Raw genomic sequence first — 23,300 nt, forward strand, 5'->3', positions numbered from 1 at the left:
CCCCAAGATCATTAAAAACCTGATATTAATGATGTGTAATGACATCAGTTTCTTTTGTTGTTGTCGTCGTTGTTTGTGGGTTTTTTGTTTGTTTGTTTGTTTTTGGTTTTTTGTTTGGTTTTTGGAGGTTTTCTTTGAGACAGGATCTCACTCTGTCTCCCAGGCTGGAGTACAGTGGTGATCACAGCTCACTGCAGCCTCAACCTCCTGGCTCAGGTCCTCCCACCTCAGCCTCCTGAGTAGCTGGGACTACAGGCGCCTGCCACCATGCCTGGCTAATTTTGTGTGTGTGTGTGTGTGTGTGTGTATTTTTTGTAGAAACAGGTTTTTGCCATGTTGCCCAGGCTGGTCTCGAACTCCTAGGCTCCAAGCAGTGCACCCACCTTGGCCTCCCAAAGTGCTAGGATTTCAGGCGTGAGGTATGGCACCCAGCCTACTACCAATTTCTATCATGATTTGTTGCATCTAGAGCTGAAAGCAATTTTTTCTGTCATAAAGAAAAACGTTTTTAAAATTTTCTTAATCTGTGTAAGAAGTGCTTTCTAAGATTAGGCTATATTTACACATTAAGCCGTGTAAATGTTTATTATGTCAGGCTCTTAAGTGGAGATGTGTATGTTTGTTGACTTTTTATTATAGAAAATTTCAAACACCAAAGTGAATCCCACATGCCTAACCTCAACAATTAACACAAAGCCAATTTTATTTCATCTCTAATTCATCTTATTTTCCTGTCCTCTCCACCCTGTCCTTCAAAGTATAATTTTAAAGAAAGCCCAGCTATCATATTTCACACATATATTCAAGGGCAGGTTTTTGAAGTGAATAGAGCACTGTTCTTTCCATGACTTACGTCCATTTTGGAAAAGTTCAGATTGCCCAAATGCTCACTGTCAGAGAGCCATTTCCTCAACCATGACTTTGTTCTCTCAAGTATTATACCTTCCATGTGTAGACTTCCTACATCACTCACTGATCTGTGGCATCACTTTCAGTCTATCTATGAATATTAATGTTGACTTGGCAACTTGATTTAAAAGGTATCCAAAGGAGTCATTATTCTTTATAATTCATCCATTCCTTCATTTCTTGCTCTAGATGCTAGAGGTACAGTGTTGAGCAAATTAGACAAAGAGCCTGCCTTCCAGTGTGTTTGCTAGAGTTGAGATCAAGAGACAAGGGCTTACTACTTGGAAGACCCCCCTTTGTATGTGGGCAGTGTTGTTCCTGATTCTACCTTAGTTTCCCTCTGGGAAACCTCAAAATAAGCCCATAGTAGTGAATTAAATAAATATGTAAAACAATGATAAACTGGTTTTGTGATTGTTATTGTCATTTTTAGAGCACACACTTGTATGGGAATTAACAAGTTTTGTGTGTGTCTATTTCCACCTCCCCTCTACTCCCAAATCTCACCCCCACCCTGCAGATTGCTCCAGGCAGGTCTGGGAAAATGTGAATGACCACATTTTCATCTCAAAATAAAGTACAAATTGTTTTTAAAGCTCTATGTCCAAAATCCAAGGTTCTGAAAATGAGATTTCTGAATAATTAGATGATGTGATGATGGCAATCAGAAAATATGTATAAATCTCTGCACAAAACTACTGTATAATTTAGTAGCTATCATATATTATCTTAAAATGAATAATGATTATGCAAACTTAGCTCCTTTATAGATCAATCTCTAATTTAAAAACTGCTGTTTAGACCTATAAAAGATATCATTGTTTCTTGCAACATCAAATGATACCTAATTCAAATTCCTTTGAAAGCCATATGTAGAACTTTGAGCTTTTGCTGTTTCAGAACTGACTTTCTTTCTTGAGAGGTACTTGATAAAAATAAACTCACATTTAATCACACAGTATGTACCTGTAATGAAAAAACATAAAACAATGAGCAGTCACATAAAAGCTTTCTTTTTAAATGTAAACTTAACTAGTTTTAACTATTTATTTTTATTTCCCCAATCAAAAAAATAAATTGTAATTTACATGCTCTGATATAAAGCACTTTCTGTCATTTCTCCTTTGGGAACTGAGAATATAAATGGTTTCTAATTTTGAAGATTCAAAAGATTGAATAGCTGGATGAATTATAACTTAAAATTCCCATTAATTTATTTTCAAATGAGGAAAACCCACAACTTTAAGAAACTGATTATTATGGGGAAAAAAGGCCTTGATTTGTAATTGCACCCAAATATGAAAACCTACATTTTGTAAGCATAAAGATTACATTCTCTTCAAAAGATTTGCAAATTCTCATAGGCACATAACTTAGAGAATGAGAGAATTGTAATTTGAAAAATTACAGATTTCATTGTTTTTGATGTGTGAAACCTATAAACAAATATCAGGAGATTGTATTGCAAAACTGAAAATCCCTTGTTTAGTTTTGTAAAGGACAGTGCCCTATGTGGCTTACAACCCTGACTTAAAAGAAAAATGCAGAGTAATGCAAAAGACACTCTAATCACTGCATCTAATTACAAAGAAGAATAGCTCAGTAAAAATTTTAAGTATCTTTGGGCAGGCGTGTGGTCTCGTGGTCAGAGCATGGGATTTCAAGTCAGTAGTCTAAATTTCTATTTTAAACACCACTTCTAAATTTCTCCATGACTTTGGACATGACATTAACTTTATTTTTAAATGAGAACTTGAGATCTGTTCTCGATAATTACAAAGCAGTTTTGAAATCCTTTAATAGAGGTATAAATCTAATACTGTAAAAAAATTAACAGAGGGACAGGTGCTTTCTTGACTTCTTGATGAAAAAAAAATAAAAGACTTACTTGACAAAAAGAAAAGGTAAGGTAAGTTAAAATGAATTTAGAAGATGTTGCTTTACCATTTGCCCTACACAGTAACATTGCTATACCCATGTGTTATTTCAAAGTCAGTTCAGGACATTATTTAACAATCAACTCACCGATATGGTGACTAATTTTGATAGCTTTCCTCTAAATTGCTCCTTTGCTTTTATAGAAATGGTAGTCCTCAGTGGAGCCAACACTGCTCTTTTCATACTAATTGTTATTGTCACTCTAAGGAACTTGAACTCCACAGTGATGTGCCTGCTTTGTTTTTGTTTATGTGTAGTGTTTTTTAAGTGTTCCTCCAAGTGCAGTAAGTACAGACAAATTACCATGTAAGTTTTCTTTAAACTATTGCTAGATTTCCAGGGATAAATGTAGGTGATGCAAATTCTAACATACCTCTATAAATCAATTACCACAGTAATTGTCATTGGGAATAATTAATATTTGAATTCAAGGAATGTGACCTGATTTATAGAACTCTTTCCTCCCTCCCTCCCTCTCTTCCTTCCTTCCTTCCTTTCTCTTTCTCTCTTTCTCTCTCTCTCTTTCTTTCTTTCAACAGAGTTTCCGTACTCTACAGATTTTTTTGGAGTGTGATAATCTTGTATGATTTTTAGTCCTAGTTTAGCTACTGAATATGCTTTATTGTTGAAAGAATCCACCCAAATTTGCTAAAATATACAGTATACAAACTAGAAACAAAGAGTAAATTCAGGAATCGCATAGTAATATTAATACAGCAGACAATGGGGTTATACAAAATTTGACCAAAATCTCAGTCTCCACACAAACCCTCATCATGCCTGATCTATTGCACACTTTCCAGGCAAAAGGTGATCTTTAAAAACAGTAATTCATCAAGATAATGCTGCATGAAAGGAAATGGAGACCATTATAAGGCAAAGTAAAACAGCTTAAGGACAGATCTTGTTGTATGTTTCCCTAATTAGAAACGCAGTGTATGAATGCCTTGCTAAAGTACTTAAAGCACTATTACATGGTCCAAAGCTCAGGTGAGAAATCACTGAGTTAAAGGATTGAATTCGGAAAGGGTCAGTTTGGTCTTCTGGCATTATTTAGAGGCAAATTATAAACCGAACTTTCACTCAATTTGTCCTCTAGGGAAGATTTTAAAATGGAATCTTTGTGAGGTGGTTTGCAGTAGCCCTAATAGCTTCAGAGACTGCCTCTAGATTCCTTGGTGAATTTATGTGAAATAAAAAAGGCAGGAAATCCAACTTATTAAGTTCATGAAATTAAAGTTATAACTATATATTTTTAGAAACCTGAACATTTAGAAAAATATAGGTAGTATTTTTTTCTGTATGCAGCAGTTTAATCCTGCATTTATTTCACTAAATTACACCACTCAATTTCCTGTTTAGGTCTGTTCAATGCATCTTACATTCAAAAATAGTGACAAGAAAGAGAGGAACACTTTAAAACTGGTTATCTAGTTATGAAACACTAAATTTTCCTTTTTTTTTTTTTTTTTTTTAACAAAACCCTGTTTGATTCTTCATTGTCTCTTTGGGTTCCCAAATCTAACCCTTCTTTACTTCCCCCAACCCCTAAACATATAATGGAAATAGATTAGAGACAACAGCAGCCCCTACACCTGTGATGCTGTCCCTCTGAGAAGGAAAAGAAGGAGAAAATATTTAAAACCTGGGAATACATTCTGTCACAACAGAACAAGGTACAGTAGTTCAACTTCTAGAACAGGGAATGTAGAATTTTTCACCTTCATTCTTCAGAAGACATTTTTTTCTAAGTATCTATTATAATAACAAACTGCAGTTCCATGATTACTTTTGTTGATGCTTGAACTTCCTCCAAGAGTTCATATTTCCTCACATTAGCCCCAGTTTTATTCAGTATTACAATGTAATTTTTGCATTCCAATCCTAAATCTGCTGGAGTACTTTATACAGACATGGGACATTTAACTTGCTGCAATAGAGTCAGAGACCTGGTTGGAAATGTTGAAAAAAAAGAGTCCCTCCGTTGTCTTAATGTATTACTCATCCTGTAACGCTTTAATTTTATTTTTGACATAGCAAAACTGTCTCTAAAATGTTACCATGGAACCAGAAATAATTATTTTAGTAATGGACCTATGTCCTTTTAATCTTCTTTAGTTTATTTTAACTTTAAAAAATTTTTGCTTTTTTAAAATTTTAAATAAAAACAGGCGAGTCACAGTGGCTCATGCCTGCAATCCCGGCACTTTGGGAGGCCGAGGCAGACAGATCACTTGAGCCTAGCAGTTCGAGACCAGCCTGGGCAACATGGTAAAACCTCCTCTGTACAAAAAATACAAAAAGTAGCTGGGCGTGGTGGCGCCTCAGCTACTCAGAAGGCTAAGGCAGGAAGATATTTTGAGCCCGGGAGGTGAAGGTTTCAGTGAACTATGATCATGCTACTGCACCCCGGCCTTGGTGACAAAGTGAGACTCTGTCTCTAAAATATATTTATATTTTGTTTATTTATACGTGCATTTCCTACTGAGAGGTGGGTCAGTATCCTTAACCCCCACACCATTCAAGGGTCAAATGTATTTCTCTGAAACTGTTGCTCCAAGGTACTATCTCATTTATATACATTGATTACAATTTTTAACCAAAGTAATTTCTATTTTCCTTTTCTTTCCTTTTTTTTTTTTTTTTTTTTGAGACAGAGTCTCACTGTCCCCCAGGCTGGAGTGCAGTGGCGCGATCTCGACTCACTGCAAGCTCCGCCTCCTGGGTTTAGGCCATTCTCCTGCCTCAGCCTCCCGAATAGCTGGGACTACAGGTGTCCGCCACCACGTCTGGCTAATTTTTTGTATTTTTAGTAGAGACGGAGTTTCACCGTGTTAGCCAGGATGGCCTCAATCTCCTGACCTTGTGAACCGTCTGCCTCGGCCTCCCAAAGTGCTGGGATTACAGGTGTGAGCCACCGCAACTGACCTAATTCCTGTTTTCATAGAAAATTGGGGAGTGGGAGGGAAAGGAGGTGGACAACCATGTTACACACCAGCATCCTTGCAGTCCTGCAGAGTTCATGAAAACATTTAACACAACTTTCTATAGCCATACTTTATACAAATTTCCAAGGTGGCAAAAATGAACACAGTAAGAAACCCCAAGTTTGTCTCTCTGTAGCATATAAAAATAAGAAGCAAAAGCACAATCTTACAAGCATGCTTAGTAGGTGCTATTCATTTCTCTATCAGCCAGGAAGGATATTGGTTTTGAGGCTGATGTACTTATCAAGGACAGTAACTGCCATGGCTTCCAGTGCTTTGATGAAACCTCAGATGTGTGACCTTCTGGCCAAACAGCTGCAGTTTCATATTGTTGGAGCATTGTATTCCTGGGGTTGTGGCTCTCTATAAGTTTGCTGTGGTTGAACCAAGAAAGGAAACATGTGCAGATTTCTACAAAAATTATGATTCCATGAAAGATTTTAAGAAGATGAAGAAGGCTGGTATCTTTCATAATACAAAATGATTCTGGAATACAAAAAATTTCTTTGAATTAAATTACCTAGAAGTTTGTCACTGACTTGTGCTCCTGAACTATGAAACATGACTATGTGGGCTAAGAAATAATTTCTTTCTTGATAAATAAACAATTAACAAGTGAAAAAAATAGATATTTAATAATCAATGTTATAGTATTCAATCTTACTTACAAATTATCTAGGCAGTCAATGAATAGCCATTAATTAATTCAATTTAACATCAGCCTAAGGTTTTAAGTTATCAATTGATCTTGGAAATTAGCTCCAAGTTGGCATACTATGAAACATAATCACTGCTAAAATAAAATTTTGTTAGAGCAATGAATCAATTTGGTTAAATACATATATATTTTTTATAACTTTAAATATTAAGTAGAAGTAGTGCTACCTTATTTGATCAGTAAACCTGTACAAGTTTAGAAAGAATACACCCAAGTAGAATAAAAATTGATGCTTATATTGTACTTAACACTGATAAATCATAGAAGATAGCTGTTTTTTATTAAACCAAAAATATTAAACTTGCCTTGTTTAGCAAAGACTTACCTAAATTATGTGAATTTGACTTGGTGTTTTTTTTTGTTTTTTTTTTTTTTGAGACAGAGTTTTGCTCTTATTACCCAGGCTGGAGTGCAGTAGCACAATCTCAGCTCACTGCAACCTCCGCCTCCTGGGTTCAAGCGATTCTCCTGCCTCAGCCTCCTGAGTAGCTGAGATTACAGGTACATACGATCATGCCTGGCTAATTTTTATATTTGTAGTAAAGACGGGGTTTCACCATGTTGGCCAGGATGGTCTCCATCTCTTGACCTCATGATCCGCCTGCCTTGGCCTCCTAAAGTGCGGGATTACAGGTGTGAGCCACTGCGCCCAGCCAAATGTGACTTCCTAAAACATTTCCTAGTTAGTTGCATTAAAAAATACTTCTTAAATCTAGCATACTAAAAGTATTAGAAGTTCAATTTCTTTATTTTCTGGAATTTTAGGAATATTCGATTTCTATAAGAACTTAGTTATTTCTATAAGCCAGTCAGAATAGAGCTCCTTACAGAGATTTTATTTTTATTTTATTGTTTTAAAGAGATGAGGTCTTACAAAAATCATGACAGAGAAATCTAACATAGCTGACTGTATCTTGCTTCTAAGCTCACAAGCTAACTGTCCTTGCTCATTTCGGGGCATAGGCCAAGCTAACTATGGGAATAATTCAGTTTACAGTTTAAGTTTAAAACAAAGGTGATAACAGTCTTTTACCAAGACTAACCCTTTTGGCTGGGTGTAGTGTCTCACACCTGTAATCCCAGCACTTTGGGAGGCTGAGGTGGGAGGTTCCCTTGAGCCCAGGAATTTGAGACCAGCCTGGGCAACATGGCAAGACCCTGTCTCTACCTGAAAATAATAATAATAATAATAATAATAATAACAACAACAATAATAAAAAAGAAAGTAACCCCCTCCTTGCTTGGAGACCAAAATTGCCTTTGTAAAACTAAAATTAGCCACAAGGTTAGAATTATGGTAGAGGCCTGAATTCTGTTAGGATGTAGGCATAGTTAAATTCCAACCAGGCATTGTTTCCTCTGCTAAGATGTATGTACAGTTTTACTTTAACAAGGCATTGTTTCATAATTTGTCTATTCATAACTGCTTACTGCTCAGGAGTCATGTAGCTGGAGGTCACAAGATTTGTAACTTCCCCAATTATTCCTATAGATAACATCACTAAGGTAAAACCTAAGATTGGTGTTTGAGGCATTTTTCAGACCTTACACTGTGATGGACCAACTGGTGCCACCCAGATCGATAACCCATACCAATAAACTGACTCAACTGGTTTTGTGACTCCCACCCAGGAACTGACTCAGCACAAGAAGATAGGTTTTACACTCCTATAATTTCATCCACAACCCAACAATTCAGCATTCCCCATTCCCTAGCCCCCCTCCTGCCAAACCATCCTTGAAAAACCCTAGCCCACAAATTCTTAGAGCAAACTTGAAAATTATCTGCCATTCTTTTGTTTGGTTGCCTTGTGATAATTAAACTCTTTCTGTGCTGCAACACCACTGTCTCCGTATGTTGGCTTTACCTGTGCAGTGGGCAAGAAGAACCCATTAGGCTTTAACAGACTCAGTTTTTCTCATTTAATTTTTGCTCTGGGGTGACTTTAGTTTTGGCTTCTATATGGCCAATAAATTATTTCCCATTGGGAATTTGGTTTTATTGTCAGATTATTTGGTGATCTCTGTAAACAAATTAAAAGTTTATGGAGATCTTGTCTCTGTTGGGTGAGAGGTGACAGAACATCTGGTTTGTTAGTCTTTTCTGTTTGTCTACTCTTATTTCAAATCAATAATTTATACCCACTGGGAAGAAAACAGCACTTTGACATGAACTGGTAAGTTTTAAGCCAGTTTTCAATTTTAAAATTTCAGCCATGGTCACTAGCAGACAGGACAGATCTGCAAACCTATGAATAACAGTCTACAAAGAGCAGCAAAACAACTCAATGACAATGAACAAGGCTAGAATCCAATAGTAACCCAGAAGGGCATGCTAGAGACAAGGCATAGTTTTCCACTGAAACACAAAATGTTTTCTATAATACTGTAGGGGCAAAGGGAATGCTTCTTTGCCCTTAAAAGATCTGCTTAAAAATGAACTGACCAAAGGCAGATTGATGGGAGAAAAGGCCTACAAATTTATTAATGTTCACATGGAGGAGAACCACAGAGTAATTACCCCATATTTCCAGTGGAACCCAAATACTTATATAGCCTTATTTTAGAGGAGAGAGGGAAGATGGGGAATATAGGAAATTCTGTTGAGGGATGATAACTGATTACTAGGGAGAATGAGTGATCTAGGAGGAGAGATTAACTTGAGAGACAGGCATTATCTTATGAAAAAATGTGTTCAGGTGTGGTTACATTCTTGGTCTTCTTTTGGCAATAAAGAAATAATGGGGAGAGAAAGAAAAAAACATTGTTCTCCTTAGTGAGTCCCTCTGATCTTCACGTAGATAGGAGAAAAGTCTCTTCCAGAGTCTGTTGATTTCGAAGGCCCTTTAATCCAAAATACTCATCATACCAGGGTGCCATATTTTGGGATAAAGTTCCCTGTGCTTCTGCAATATTTATATTTTTTATTGTAATTAATGTATTGAGAAAAAGAAAAATAGTTCAGAGCAGTCTAAGCTATGTCAGGAATGCACAATTTATCAGGTCCAGAGAGAAGAATGGAAGTTCAGTCATTCCAATCCCCACTCCCAAACCCATGCCTGAGGGCATTTGTTTCAAGTCATTTTGTTCCTGACTAGCTGCCTTACCCATTATCTTTACCTTTCTGCTCCTGGAATTTGTAATACCAGGACAATGTAAAGCCAATCAATAGCTTATGTTATTTTAAAGTAAATTCTTGTTAAATAATTTAGGAGGTTTTATTTCTTAAAAACCCCTTGTGGGGTTGGGAATAGTGGCTCACACCTGTAATCCCAGCACATTGGGAGACTGAGGCAGGCAGATCACCTGAGGTCAGGTGTTTGAGGCCAACATGGTGAAATCCTGTTTCTACTAAAAATACAAAAACAAAAAAAAATTAGCCGGGCATGGCGGTGGGCGCCTGTAATCTCAGCTGCTTGGGAGGCTGAAGCAGAAGAATCACTGGAACCCGGGAGACGGAGACTGCAATGAGCTGAGATTGTGCCACCGCACTCCAGTCTGGGCAACAAGAGTGAAACTCTGTCTTAAAAAATAAACAACTATGGGTATAGAACGTCAGTCATGCTCCTACACCTATGCCTGGGGGCAAGTGTTTAAAGTCATTTTGTTCCTGACTAGCTATAATATGCATATGTAAGAATAAAATGGAGCACGATATTAGACACATTGTATATGCACAGAAAGATTCAGTTCCTTAGCTATCTTAGGAGGGAGAGTTAGATCAGTGGCTTAAATTTTTTTTTTTAACTTCACTGTGCCTAAGAACAACCCTGGAAGTTATTTTTAAAATGGAGATTCCAGGGCCCCATCTCTTAAATCTGCAAATCCGTGAGTTTGGAGTAGAAAGGCACCAAGGACAACTTTTAATGAAGATGGTCCCTGGACCCAGGTGATGGGGCACCAGGTAGTAATGGATGTGGAGGTAGGAGTTCTCTGCTCTAGTTTGCCTTTCTAAAAGATTTAACAGGCCAGGCGCGGTGGCTCATGCCTGTAATCCCAGCACTTTGGGAGGCCGAGGCAGGCGGATCATGATGTCAGGAGATGGAGACCATCCTGGCTAAGATGGTGAAACCCCGTCTCTACTAAATAATACAAAAAAAATTAGCCGGGCGTGAGGGCAGGCGCCTGTAGTCCCAGCTACTCGGGAGGCTGAGGCAGGAGAATGGCGTGAACCCAGGAGGTGGAGGTTGCAGTGAGCCGAGTTCACGCCACTGCACTCCAGCCTGGGCGACAGAGTGAGACTCCATCTCAAAAAAAAAAAATTAACATATGGTTTAAGGCATGATATTAATATTTTCCTTTCTATATCTTCTTAAGGCACCTGTAAAATGTGGATAATAACTAATTCTTCCTTATCATAAAATACCAAATGAGAATTCAGAGAGCAAATCTATTGCTTTTGTCCCAGGTGAAACTTTTGTAAGTTGTGACCAAGAAAAAGAGAGTCAGAGCTCAAAAAGGAGTAACACCAGGAGAAAATGTTTGGTAAAAGGGATAAATTATGTTTGAGATGAGAAAGGTATGAGCAAACAAATTGAAAAGGACTGGAGACAAGCAAAACAAAGATGCAGCAGAAATATGGGGCAGAAAAGCAACCAAATATTTTACTAAGTGTCTTGTGTTTACTTTGGGAATCAGGGAATGAACATTTACACACAGAGAAAAGGAATCAAAATGAAAAGCAGCAAAAGGTACAGGGACACAATGAATGAATAAATAGGAGAGGAAAACTGAATGTCAAATGCAGGAAAAGAACGGTAAAGGGGTTCTGGAATTTACATCATGCCTAATTATTCCCTTAAGATCGATGACAAAAGAAAATTCTGCTAAAGGAAAAACACTAAACAATTTCTGAAGGGAAGAGCACAGAACCCAGAACCTAAAGGGCAATTCACAGTTGGGAAATTTTTCTTTTAAGTCAGCAAATGCCCACACAAGGATTTGGTTGAAGGGAATTTGATTATAAAGTCACTAGGGATGACTTAAGGCTTTTTCATGGACTCAGACTCCAGGATGAAAGACTGACTTTCAGGAATAGACCAATTTTAAGCAAATTTAAAAAAATATATTTGTGAGAGAAGAATATCTTCTGGCTATGAATGCTATTAAGACAGGATATGGGGTTTTTAAATGAATGTGTTATTTACTATATGCTGATAGAGATTACATAAATGCTAAAAATCCTGAAAAACAATTGAATGTGGAAAAATTATAGAAGTATGAAACATCTATAGAAAGTTAATTTATCAGTTTGTGCCTGTCCTCTCTATATTTCCCCGTTTTCTACCCGTCCCCCCCCCCCCCCCCCTCGGCATTTCAAGCAGGAAGCCATGCTGTGTATTCCCTTTGTCAGGAGAGTTGTGTAGCTGTTTAGTTTAGTTTAAAAGCAAAAGTCAGTTATATTCAACAAGCTCTTTCTATCTTTTGTAAAAGCCAAAATTCATCTAAGATATTGAAGAAGGAAATTTTCCCTGATCCCCTCACAGGCAGGAACTGCAGTATGGGCTCTGGAGCTAGCCAGCCACTTTGGTGTTCGCAGGGGCAAACTCCACTTACTTGAACTGCGAGGGGTTGTGCTCAACCCTTCGAAGGAGGGAGCACACAGGTGAGTGGGTGCAGGAGCCGGGGTGAGTGTTTTTGAGCACCAGCAGGAGCAAAACTCCATGTGGTTCCCGAAGCAGCATCCAGGCAGGGAGTACTGGCGACCCCTGAAGCCCCAGGAGGGGTTACAGTCAGCTCTCTGTTACCTCCACCATCTGCAGATGGCTTAAGTGTTAACAGCTCAGTGGCCTTCTGCCTTTTTGCATGAGGCAGCTGCTTTCTGCCAGTGAGGGCACAGGGTCAGTGTGACAGCCTTTTGCATCTGCACCCATGGTACCTGAGCTCATGTTCAGCCATCTGGAAAAAATCAGGTTGCATGAATGAATTGAAGGGTGGTGAATGCAGAGGATTTTATTGCCTGTGTAAGTGGCTCTCAGTGGGAAGGGGACCTGGAAAGGGGAAGGAGCAGGAAGGTGATCTTCTCTTCTCTGAAGTCATGCTGTCAAGCTGTCCCTCTGAAGTCAAGCTGCTTTTCTCCAATGTCAAACTGCAGTCTCTGATTTCCAGCTGCTTCTCCTCTTCTCTGCTCTCTGCTGGTGGAGACTGGGGTTTTTATGGGCACAGGATTGGGGTGGGGCAGGCCATGGGTGGTTTTGGAAAAGGCAACATTTGAGCAGGAAAACAGGAATGCATGTTCACACTTTGGGCCAGGTTCTAGGCTTGAGAGTGGGGCCCTCACCAGGTACCCACCCTCTTCTGCTAAGAATTTCCCTGCCTCCTGTCCCTATCAATATTATGGGAGGTGCCCCCAATGGGGAGGGGGAAAAGACAGCCAGAAAGAAAGGTATCAGCTATGCCAGTGGAGTTTTTAAATGTTCTAAAGGGCTTTCAAAGATGAAAAGGTACTACAGTACTTAACAATTGTGGTGCTTTTAATAATATCCAATATATTCAAGTTGCAAATGTAAAACTAGTTTTTCTTAAACCATTAAACACTACCTTGAAATCTAATGATTTTATTTTATTTTATTTTATTGTGGATTAAAAAAAATAAAATAGTTCATACTGTAACCAGCAAAGGGGGTCCGGTTGCTCACTGCTTGTAGAAAGAAGCCAAAATAACAAGAGTGAGGCGTGATAAAAAGAGGGTGAATTTTTTTATCCATGCTAACAAGGAAAAGAGTGCCAGAATTCTTTCTAACAACTGGCACTGTCCAGTTTATGGAGGGAACACGGGGATTTTAAAGAGAGGGGTTTGGAATGCAGGAGAGGAGGTGTCAAGTGGTGTGACCTGCTCTGATGGCTTGTCTGGAATTATTGTTCCATCTGGTGAAGGGGCTGGCATCACTGTGGGCCCAATCAGATTACAAATTAATCTCAGTGGATCTTGCACTCAGTCTTCAGCAGGGAGTGAGTTCTGGCCTTGAAGTAATCTTTTGCTTGGGATAGAATTCTGGAGGTGTCTGGTTCATGTCAGGATCCGGCCCCTGAAGCTACGAAAGAAAGATATGACCAGATAAGTGAGCATGGTGTGTGTTAACAAGCATTTGAAATAAATATCATAAGGCATGGGAGCATAAAGTGGGAAAGGGAAGGCAGTGGAGGTTCACGGCACATTCTGAGGCTATATTTCAAGAGGAAGAAATAAACAATTGTAGTTTGTCTTAAAGCTACATCATGAGACTGAGGAGAAAGGAAGAAAGAAAAAAAGTTTTAAAACGTGGTTTGAAGCTAAGCCACTTGGTTACAATACTACAGAAAAATATATGTGTAGGTATGTGTGTATACACATATATATAAAATGACACATATAAAATTATATACATTTTTTTTTTTTGAGACGGAGTTTCACTCATGTTGCCCAGGCTGGGGTGCAGTGGTATGATCATGGCTCACTGCAACCTCCGCCTCCTGGGTTCAAGTGATTCTCCTGCCTCAGCCTCCCGAGTAGCTGGGATTATAGGCGCCTGCCACCACACCTGGCTAATGTTTTGTATTTTTAGTAGAGATGGGGTTTCACCATGTTGGCCAGGCTGGTCTCAAACTCCGGACCTCAGGTGATCCACCCGCCTTGGCCTCCCAAAGTGCTGGGATTACAGGCGTTAGCCATGGGCCCAGCCCTATAAAACTGTATACATATATGATTTAAAGAATAATACGGTTGCTGGATGTGGTGGCTCATGCTTGTAATTCCAACACCTTGAGAGCCCAAGGCAGGAGGATTGCTTGAGTCCAGGAGTTCAACACCAACTTGAGAAAACAGAAAGAGCCTGTCCTTACAAAAAATAAACAAATGAGCTGGGTGTGGTGGCAAGGGCTTGTAGTCCCAGCTACCTGTGAGGCGGAGGTGGGAAGATCACATGAGCCTGGGAGGTCAAGGCTGCAGTGAGCTGTGATCGCACCACTGCACTCCAGCCTGGGTGACAGAGCGAGACCCTGTCTCAAAACAAAACAAAACAAAACAAAACAAAAAATAATAATAGTAAATATCCACGTAGCCACAATCCAGCTTAAAAAGGAACATTGTCTTTCAGATCCTTTGAGCCCCTCCTGATCCCCTTCTCTTCCTCTGCCACTCCTTCCAAAAATAACTACCTATTTTATTTTCATATTTGCAGTTCCTTTGCTTTCCATAATAGGTTTTCTTTTTTTGGTAGAGTGTGCTTAGATCTATCTATAATAGCTTTGTCCACAAATGTATGTGTGTATTCCTAAACCATATTGTTCAGTTGTCTGCTTTCAAACTTACTTGGTGTCATGTTTTACATTTGTTTGTAATTTGCTTTTTTTACTCAACATTGTATTTCCAAGACTTAACAAAGTTATTCCATCTGGTTATAGTTAACTTGTTTTTCACTGCCTTATAATATTCCATAATTTGAATAAATGATAATTTATATGACTACGCTCCTGTGAGTAGACATTTGGGTTATTTTCAGTTTTTGTTTTGTTTTGTCTTGCTATTGCAAACAAGGCTACTGTAAACATTCTTGCACATATCTCTTAGTGTATACATGTAGGAATCTTTTTAGGGTAAATATCTAGGAGCAGAATCACTGGGTTGTAAGGAATGCCAAATAGTGTTTCAAACAATTCTACTGCTTTACATTCCCTCAAGCAACATGGTCTTCATCTTCCCCAACTTTTTCATCATTAGCAATCTGCTGGAGGATAAAAATCCTTTCATTTATTCTGGATTAATGTTCAATTAATTCATAAGTTCAATATTAAAATTCCTTAAACAGTTAATCTTCCACTTACAAAAAAATTATCTTAACCATTGTAAACTATATTGACAAATTTAAGATTCATGTTTATCTGAGCCACTTCAAACAACTAACAGGGCAGACTTATAATTCAATAAGCAAAATCTAAGATTTATAACTATTATTAGTCTAACGAATGAAAATCATTTATTTGTTAAATCAGGGCTATCTTAAACATTCAAGCACTATGTAAACATTTAATTATCTTACATATTTCAAAATAAAATCTGAAGTCTAGCTTCAAATTAAAATCTGATGTCTAGCATCAAATTGTCTTAAAGTTTCCTAATTTAAACAACAAGCTAATATATCGCATCCTCTTTAACTTTTTAAATACTTAAAATAATAGGCCAGGGGTGTTTGCTCATGACTGTAATCTCAGCACTTTGGGAGGCCAAGGTGGGAGGACCACTTGAGGTTAGAAGTTTAAGATGGTCCTGGGCGACATAGTGAGACTCTGTCTCTATAAAAAATACAAAGATTAGCTGGGTGTATTGGTATATGCCTGTAATCCCAGCTACTTGGGAGGCTGAGGCAGGAGGGTCTTTTGAGCCTGGGAGGTCAAGGCTGCAATGAGCCATGATTATACTACTGCACTCCAGCCTGGGCAACAAAGCAAGAATCTGTCTCAAAAAAAGAAAAAAAATCCACAAATATAACAGCAGTAATTACAACATTTATCACTAAACCTAACCATTATTATTATGAATTTGATTTACTTCATCATTGTAAATTGACTTACCTATGGGGCATATACATACATATATATGTTTATGTATATGTTTCTGTGTGTGTGTGTGTATACATATATATGAGCATGTGTAGGCTACAGATCCCAAACTGCTTTATAGATCACTGGTTAGATATGATACCTCAGTCAAAATTAGATGTTACTTCCAAGACCATTCCATCAAAGAAATACATGAAACCATGGAGTTCTTATTGGGACTTTAGCTTGTTCTATTTAGTTTCAAAATTATCTATTGCTTTATAATAAACTCCCCCAAGACTTAGTGTCTTAAAAAAACCATCATTTTATACCTGATGTATTTTGAGTCAGAAATTCAAGCAGAAATCGAATAGGTGATTCTTTTGCTCCTTAAGGCTTTAACTAGAAGGTAATTTGGTGGTATTCGGCTGGTGGCTGGGTTGTGCTGGGGAGTCCAAAACAGTGTAACTCATTTGTCTGGTGTCTTCATGTGGACAACAAGGAGGCTGGGCTTAGGTAGTTTCCTTTTCACATACTCTCTCCTGCAGAGTAGTTAAACTCACATGGCTGCTCAGGGATCCAAAAGGGAGCATTTCAGGAAGCCCAATAGAAGCCCTTCAGCTTTTTATGACAGTCTCAGAAATTCCAAAATCTTATTTCAGTGTATTCCATTGATGAAGCAAGTCACTGAATCCAGTCTAGATTAAAGGATTAAGGAATTAGACCCCATTTCTCCATGGGAGGAGTGTCAAAGAATTTGAAGCCATCCTTAATCCACTGCAACTGAGCTCTGCTTGCTGTGTCAACTGCTGAGACTATACTCAAGCTGATCCTCTAGAATTTAGTTTCTCAGGAAATGTGTTGCCAACATATTTCAAATTTCACATTTTCTAAAGTTTTACAGTAAATGTTTTTAAAACTTAATTACCTGATTTGGCAAAATAGGAGTCTGTACTTCCCACCAGCTTGCAGCTCATCTCTTAGCGAATTATTAGAGTTAATTATATGCTCCACCACTCTCTCCAATCTGGCCTAGAACACAATTTAAATTTTTCTTTTCATCTGCTTCTCCAGGCACAGTTATAACCATTATATTACATCTTTTATTGGGAAAGGTCAGAAGTTGTCAGATCCCAGAATGTTAGCACCAGAGATGTGGTAAGACAAAAGAGGATACGTAGGGAAGCTGGACTAGAGGCACAGGAACCACCAACTAGCAACATATTTCTATTCCCCAAGCAGGCAGGCAGCAGAGTTATTGGATCTAAAGGACTGGTCAAGGGTTGGTAGCAATGGTTGTTTCAGTAGTAAGCAGTATGAACTGATAATTTATATCTGGATGTCCAAAGGGGGCTCCACAATACCTGTGGCTTTTGGACAACGCTGGGAGTCACAATAATGACTGAGAATGGATTACCCTCCACCCTCATTAACTTGAGATTTAGAATTAATTTTAAATTTCCTGTAAAAAAATAACATGGTATTTTTTGCACACCTGAGCTTGTGGAAAAAATTCATGCTGGTCTCAGCTGGAGCCTTAATACTCTGCCAATTCTCTTACTCAATACTCTGCCAATTATTTGGTGAAAATGCCCTATCTCACCCCACTTCTCACCCCAAGTAGCTATTACAAACTTCTACCATTCTCAAGGCCCCTACTCTCAATTGATAGCCCTGTTTCCTTCTTAGCAGGAAACTCAATATCTTGTCTATCTGATGTGGTTTGCTGTGTCCCCACCCAAATCTCATCTTGAGTTGTAGCTCCCATAATTCCCACATTCTGTTGGAGGCACCCTGTGGGAGGTAGTTGAATCATGGAGGTGGGTCTTTCCCATGCTGTTCTTGTGATAGTTCGCATGAGATATGATGTTTTTATAAAGGAGAGTTCCCCTACACAGGCTCTCTTGCCTGCTGCCATGTAAGACGTGACTTTGCTTCTCATTCACCTTCAGCCATGATTATGAGTCATCCCCAGCCATGTGGAACTGTGAGTCAATTAAACCTCTTTCTTTTATAAATTACCCAGTCTTGGGTATGTCTTTATTGGCAGTGTGAGAACAGACAAATACACCGTCTGTTCCCTAAATTTACCTATGCCCATGTGCATTCTTCCCTAATTAGTACATGCCTTCTTCTTTGAGTTTTAGATCAATATATTCAAGCTAAACCCCACAAGAGGCTGAGACAAGAATATAGTAGTGGGAAGAGGATAATCTACCTTAAATAGAAAAGTCAGGAAAGACTTTAGACAGGTACAAATTGAGACCTGAAAAAATAAGGACCTAGCCAAAAAAACCAGAAGAGTGAACCAAGCAGAGAAAGGCAAAAGCCCTAAAGCTGCAGAGGTAGTTTGTTCTAGGAAACCAAAGACGAGTATGGCTGAAACACCATGGGTAAAATGGAAAATGGAAAGAGGTGACGTTGAAAATATGGATAATACATAGGTCATACAATGTTTAGGTCATGGTAAGAAGTGTGGATTGTATTTTAAGTACATATCACAAGATTTATGGGTTAAGTAATCAGAATTTGGGAGGATGCTGGATTGGTTGACTGAGACAAGGAAGTTTGAAGGTAGTAGGGACAGGTTTAAGGGAAAACAAAGATATCCATTTTGGACATATTGAGTGTCTGTGAGACACCCAAGTGGATATGTCAGTTAAAATTTAAATCTTACATTAGGAATAGTGGTCAAAGTCAGCATGTAAATTAAATGCTTGCATGATACAACTCTACCTAAATAATAGAATATGTGAAAAGAAAAGCTCTGGGCTGGGCATGGTGACTCACGCCTGTAATCCTAGTGCTTTGGGCTTAGGCGGGAGGATCACTTGAGGCCAGGAGTTCAAGACCAGCCTGGGCAACATCCATAGCAACACACTGTCTTTATTTTTTAAAAAATACAAAAATTAGCTGGGCATGAGCCTGGAGTCCTCACTACTCAGGAGGCTAAGGTGGGAGGATCACTTAAGCCCAGAAGTTTCAGGCTGCAGTGAGCTATGATCATGCCACTGCATTCAGCCTGGAATACAGAGTAAGACTCTGTCTCAAAAAAAGAAAAAAAAAAAGGTATTCTGAGCTGGAGATATAAATTTTGGACTTATCAGTCTATAGATGGGAGTTAAAAGCACCGGTGATAAAGCTGGGCACAGTGGCTCACACCTGTAATCTCAGCACTTTGGGCAGCTGAGGCGGGCAGATGGCTTGAATCCAGGAGTTTGAGACTAGCCTGGGCAACATGATGAAACCCCGTCTCTACAAAAAATACAAAAAGTAGCCAGGCGTGGTGGTGCATGCTTGTGGTCCCAGCTACTTGGGAGGCTAAGGCAGGACAATACCTGAGACCTGGGAGGTGGAGGTTGCTGTGAGCTATGATCGTAACATTGCATTCCAGCCTGGGCAACACAGATCCTGTCTGAAAAAAACAAACAAACAAAAAACACTGGTAATTAATAAGATTACTTAGGAAGAAAATGTATAAAAAATGTATGAAGAAGAATGAGCCTAGAACTGAACTGTAATTTACTTCAGTATTTAGAGAAAAGGTAAAGAAAGATAAACAGACTGAGAAGGAACAGCTAGTGAAGTAGTTGAGAAACCCAGAGACTATGGTTTCCACGATTTCTCTGAAGATAGCCAAGAAGAGTGTTCAAGGAAAAGTCTTTAAGGATTTTAAAAGGTGCTAAGAAGCTGGGCTAAATGAAGACAGAGACGTATCTTTTACATCTAACAGCATGTACATCGTTGATGACTCTCATAAGAGAAGTGCCAGTGAAGTGATGAGTATAGTAACCAGTCAGGACTGAGTTGAAGAACTGATAAGAAGTGATAAATAAAGCTAATTTTCCAGAAGTTTTACTGTGAAAAGTTTCAGAGAAATGGTGGTTGCTAGAGGATAATAAATAGTGAAAGGCTTTAAAAAGCATTCTTTTAAAATGTGGATGGGAAAGAGTGGTGATACAGGACAGGGAAGGCGTAACTGAAAAGATGAAGGGCTTGAAGAAAGTAGAAGTAGGATCCAGAACACATACAGTGGGAGAAGGAACATATTCTTCGTCTGTTAGGGAAGGAAAGAAAAGATGGCATACATAATGAAGTCTACAAATTTTGATAGTGGGAAGATGAGAGTGCTCCTGTCTGATGAATTCCCTCAAATTAAATATAAAATATTGTCATCAGGTGAGTGGGAAGGAAGGTATAAAATAATTGACTCAAAGTGGAAAACTGCACTTACTTGGTAAATAAAATAATATTTCCAGGTCATGTTGAGTGTCTCAATTGAAGTTTATAATTACAAATTTAATGTGAAACCTCTCCTACAGTGCACACAGAAAAACCTCTCCTCTTATGCACACAGAAAATGTATATATAGTAATTTCAGGTGTAGCACTTTGTATTATCAAATGACAGAAAACCAAATGTTCATCAACAGCAACATTATCTCAATAAATGATACATTTTTTGGGGTACTACTACATATTGAAATACTATGTATCTATTAAAAGAAATAAGTAAATTTGTGATGATAGGGAAAGAATTCTAAGATATATAATTGAGCGAAAAGAACAAAGTGCAGAATAATTCATACCACACTGCTCATGTTCATATTAACAATATAGAGGAGAGAGAAGGGAAATATAAATTTGAGGTCTTTGAGGAAACCAAATAAACCAAAATCTTCCCTGCTAGAGTTCTGAACAACTGAGAAAGGAGACAAAGAAATAAGATAGAAGAAGCCAAATTATCCCCTTTATTAAGCTGATACATTAATGAATATACTTTACACATGTGGGCAAATGAGTTTCCTACTACCAAACCACAGAATTAGCGCATTCACCCACCTACAGTGCAGCACTGCACCAGGGCAGGCCTCTTCCCATCTTGGCACAAGGTCAGAGGATTACAGAGAAATGTATGGGTGTATTACCTACCTACAAAGAGTAGGTAAAAGGAAGGAATTGAGTTGAGCATGCCCAGTATATTCTTCCCAAATTTTCCAGTCACACAAGTTTCTCTACCTCTCCAAGCAGAATGAATAAAGAAGTAAAGCTAGGTATTAGCAAAAGAGTCATAATAATCACCCACAGAAATTAAGCTAGTCAAATAGGAAGGTAGAATAAAGAAGGGGTTGATTGATAACGAAAATCAGTGGGTTAAGGTATTGAGAGTCTGCATTAAATCAACAAATTGTGGCTATACGAGTTCTACAGAAAAAAAAGCACAAAAGATAAAAGGATAGTAGTCAAAAAGTCAAACATTTCAGCCAAGATTTCAGAGATAGTGCAGACTTCAGTTCTGATAAATTTGGGAAATGGCCATGGGAGTGTGCCCAGAGTAAAATGCAAGAAAAGGTGTGGAGGTGAGATCAAGGAACTAAGAGAGCAGGTATAGAATGGGTTATCTGCAAGGAAAAAAATTTAAGCAGCAGGAGCAGAAGGAGGTGAAACGTGAACTGTGAACCAAAAGCTAAAGTCTTCAGTGGATGAAAGGGGAGACAGGACATTAAATATTAGCAATAAGTGGGGAAGAAGAGGGAATGAATTTTGAGGAAAGAGATAACCTATAGGAAGCTGGCAGTAAAATGGTTTGAAAGCAACAATAGGACACAAAGACATCTATTCCAACTCTTAGCCCTAAGATACTCAGGGGAGAGAAAAAAGAGGTGAAACAAACCCCTCTGAGCTAAAGGAGCATGTCTAACCCAAAGCAAGGAAGCCAAGAACCTTGAAAAAAGGTTAGGGGAATTGCGAAATAGAACAACCAGTTTAGAGAAGAACATAAATGACCTGGTGGAGCTGAAAAACACAGGATGAGAACTTCAGGAAGCATACACAATATTGATAGCCAAATCGATCAAGTGGAAGAAAGGATATCAGAGATTGAAGATCAACTTAATGAAATGAAGCGTGAAGACAGGATCAGAGAAAAAGGAATGAAAAGGAACAAACAAAGCCTCTGAGAAATATGGGACTATGTGAAAAGACCAAACCTACATTTGATTGGTGTACCTGAAAGTGAGGGGGAAGAATGGAACCAAGTTGGAAAACACTTTTTAGGATACTATCCAGCAGAACTTCCCCAACCTAGCAAGACAGGCCAACATTCAATTCAGGAAATACAGAGAACACCACAAAGATACTCCTCAAGAAGAGCAGCCCCAAGACACATAATTGTCAGATCCACCAAGGTTGAAATGAAGGAAAAAATGTTAAGGGCAGCCAGAGAGAAAGGTCGGTTTACCCACAAAGGGCTGAAGCCCATCATCCAACAGCAGATCCCTCTGCAAGCCAGAAGAGAGTAGGGACCAATATTCAACATTCTTAAAGAAAAGAATTTGCAACCCAGAATTTCATATCCAGCCAAACTAAGCTTCACAGATGAAGGAGAAATAAAACCCTTTACAGACAAACAAATGCTGAGGGAATTTGTCACCACCAGGCCTGCCTTACAAGAGCTTCTGAATGAAGCACTAAATATGGAAAGGAACAACGGGTACCTGCCACTGCAAAAATATACCACATTGTAAAGACCATTGACACTGTGAAGGAACTGCAACAATTAACGGGCAAAATAACCAGCTAGCATCATAATGACAGGATCAAATTCACACATAACAATATTATCCTTAAATGTAAATGGGCTAAATGCCCCAATTAAAAGACATAGACTGGCAAATTGGATAAAGAGTCAAGACCCATCATTGTGCTATATTCAGGAGACCCATCTCACATGCAAAGACACACATAGGCTCAAAATAAAGGGATGCAGGAATATTTATCAAGCAAATGGAAAGCAAAAAAAAAAAAAAAAAGAAAAAAGAAAAAAAGAAAAAACAAACAAAAAAATGGGTTGCAATCCTAGTGTCTGATAAAATAGACTTAAACCAGCAACATCAAAAAAGACAAAGAAGGCCATTACATAATGGTAAAGGGATCAACGCAACAAGAAGAACTAACTATGCTAAATATGTATGTACCTAATATAGGAGCACCCAGATTCATAAAGCAAGGTCTAGGAGACCTACAAAAAGACTTAGACTCCCACGCAATAATCATGGGAGACTTTAACACCCCAGTGTCAATATTAGACAGATCAATGAGACAGAAAATTAACAAGGATATTCAGAACTTGAACTCAGCTCTGCACCAAGCAGACCTAATAGACATCTACAGAACTCTCCACCCCAAATCAATAGAATATGCATTCTTCTCAGCACCACATTGCTCTTTATC

The 23,300-nt window shown here is 38.5% G+C and overlaps 1 long non-coding RNA gene across 2 annotated transcripts in view; it reads right to left on the reverse strand.

The window, feature by feature from the left end:
* Positions 1–12,489: 12,489 nt before the first annotated feature.
* Positions 12,490–23,300, reverse strand: part of LOC103876427 — a 35,873-nt gene continuing 25,062 nt past the window's right edge. For both annotated transcript variants that reach the window (XR_001893515.3, XR_635665.4), the window contains 2 exons: positions 16,997–17,100; positions 12,490–13,586 (listed from right to left, as the gene is read on the reverse strand). This is a non-coding gene — a long non-coding RNA (uncharacterized LOC103876427). The remainder of the gene's footprint in view (positions 13,587–16,996; positions 17,101–23,300) is intronic.

Source organism: Papio anubis, chromosome 10 (genome assembly GCF_008728515.1).
Source record: "Papio anubis isolate 15944 chromosome 10, Panubis1.0, whole genome shotgun sequence".
Taxonomy (NCBI): domain Eukaryota; kingdom Metazoa; phylum Chordata; class Mammalia; order Primates; family Cercopithecidae; genus Papio; species Papio anubis.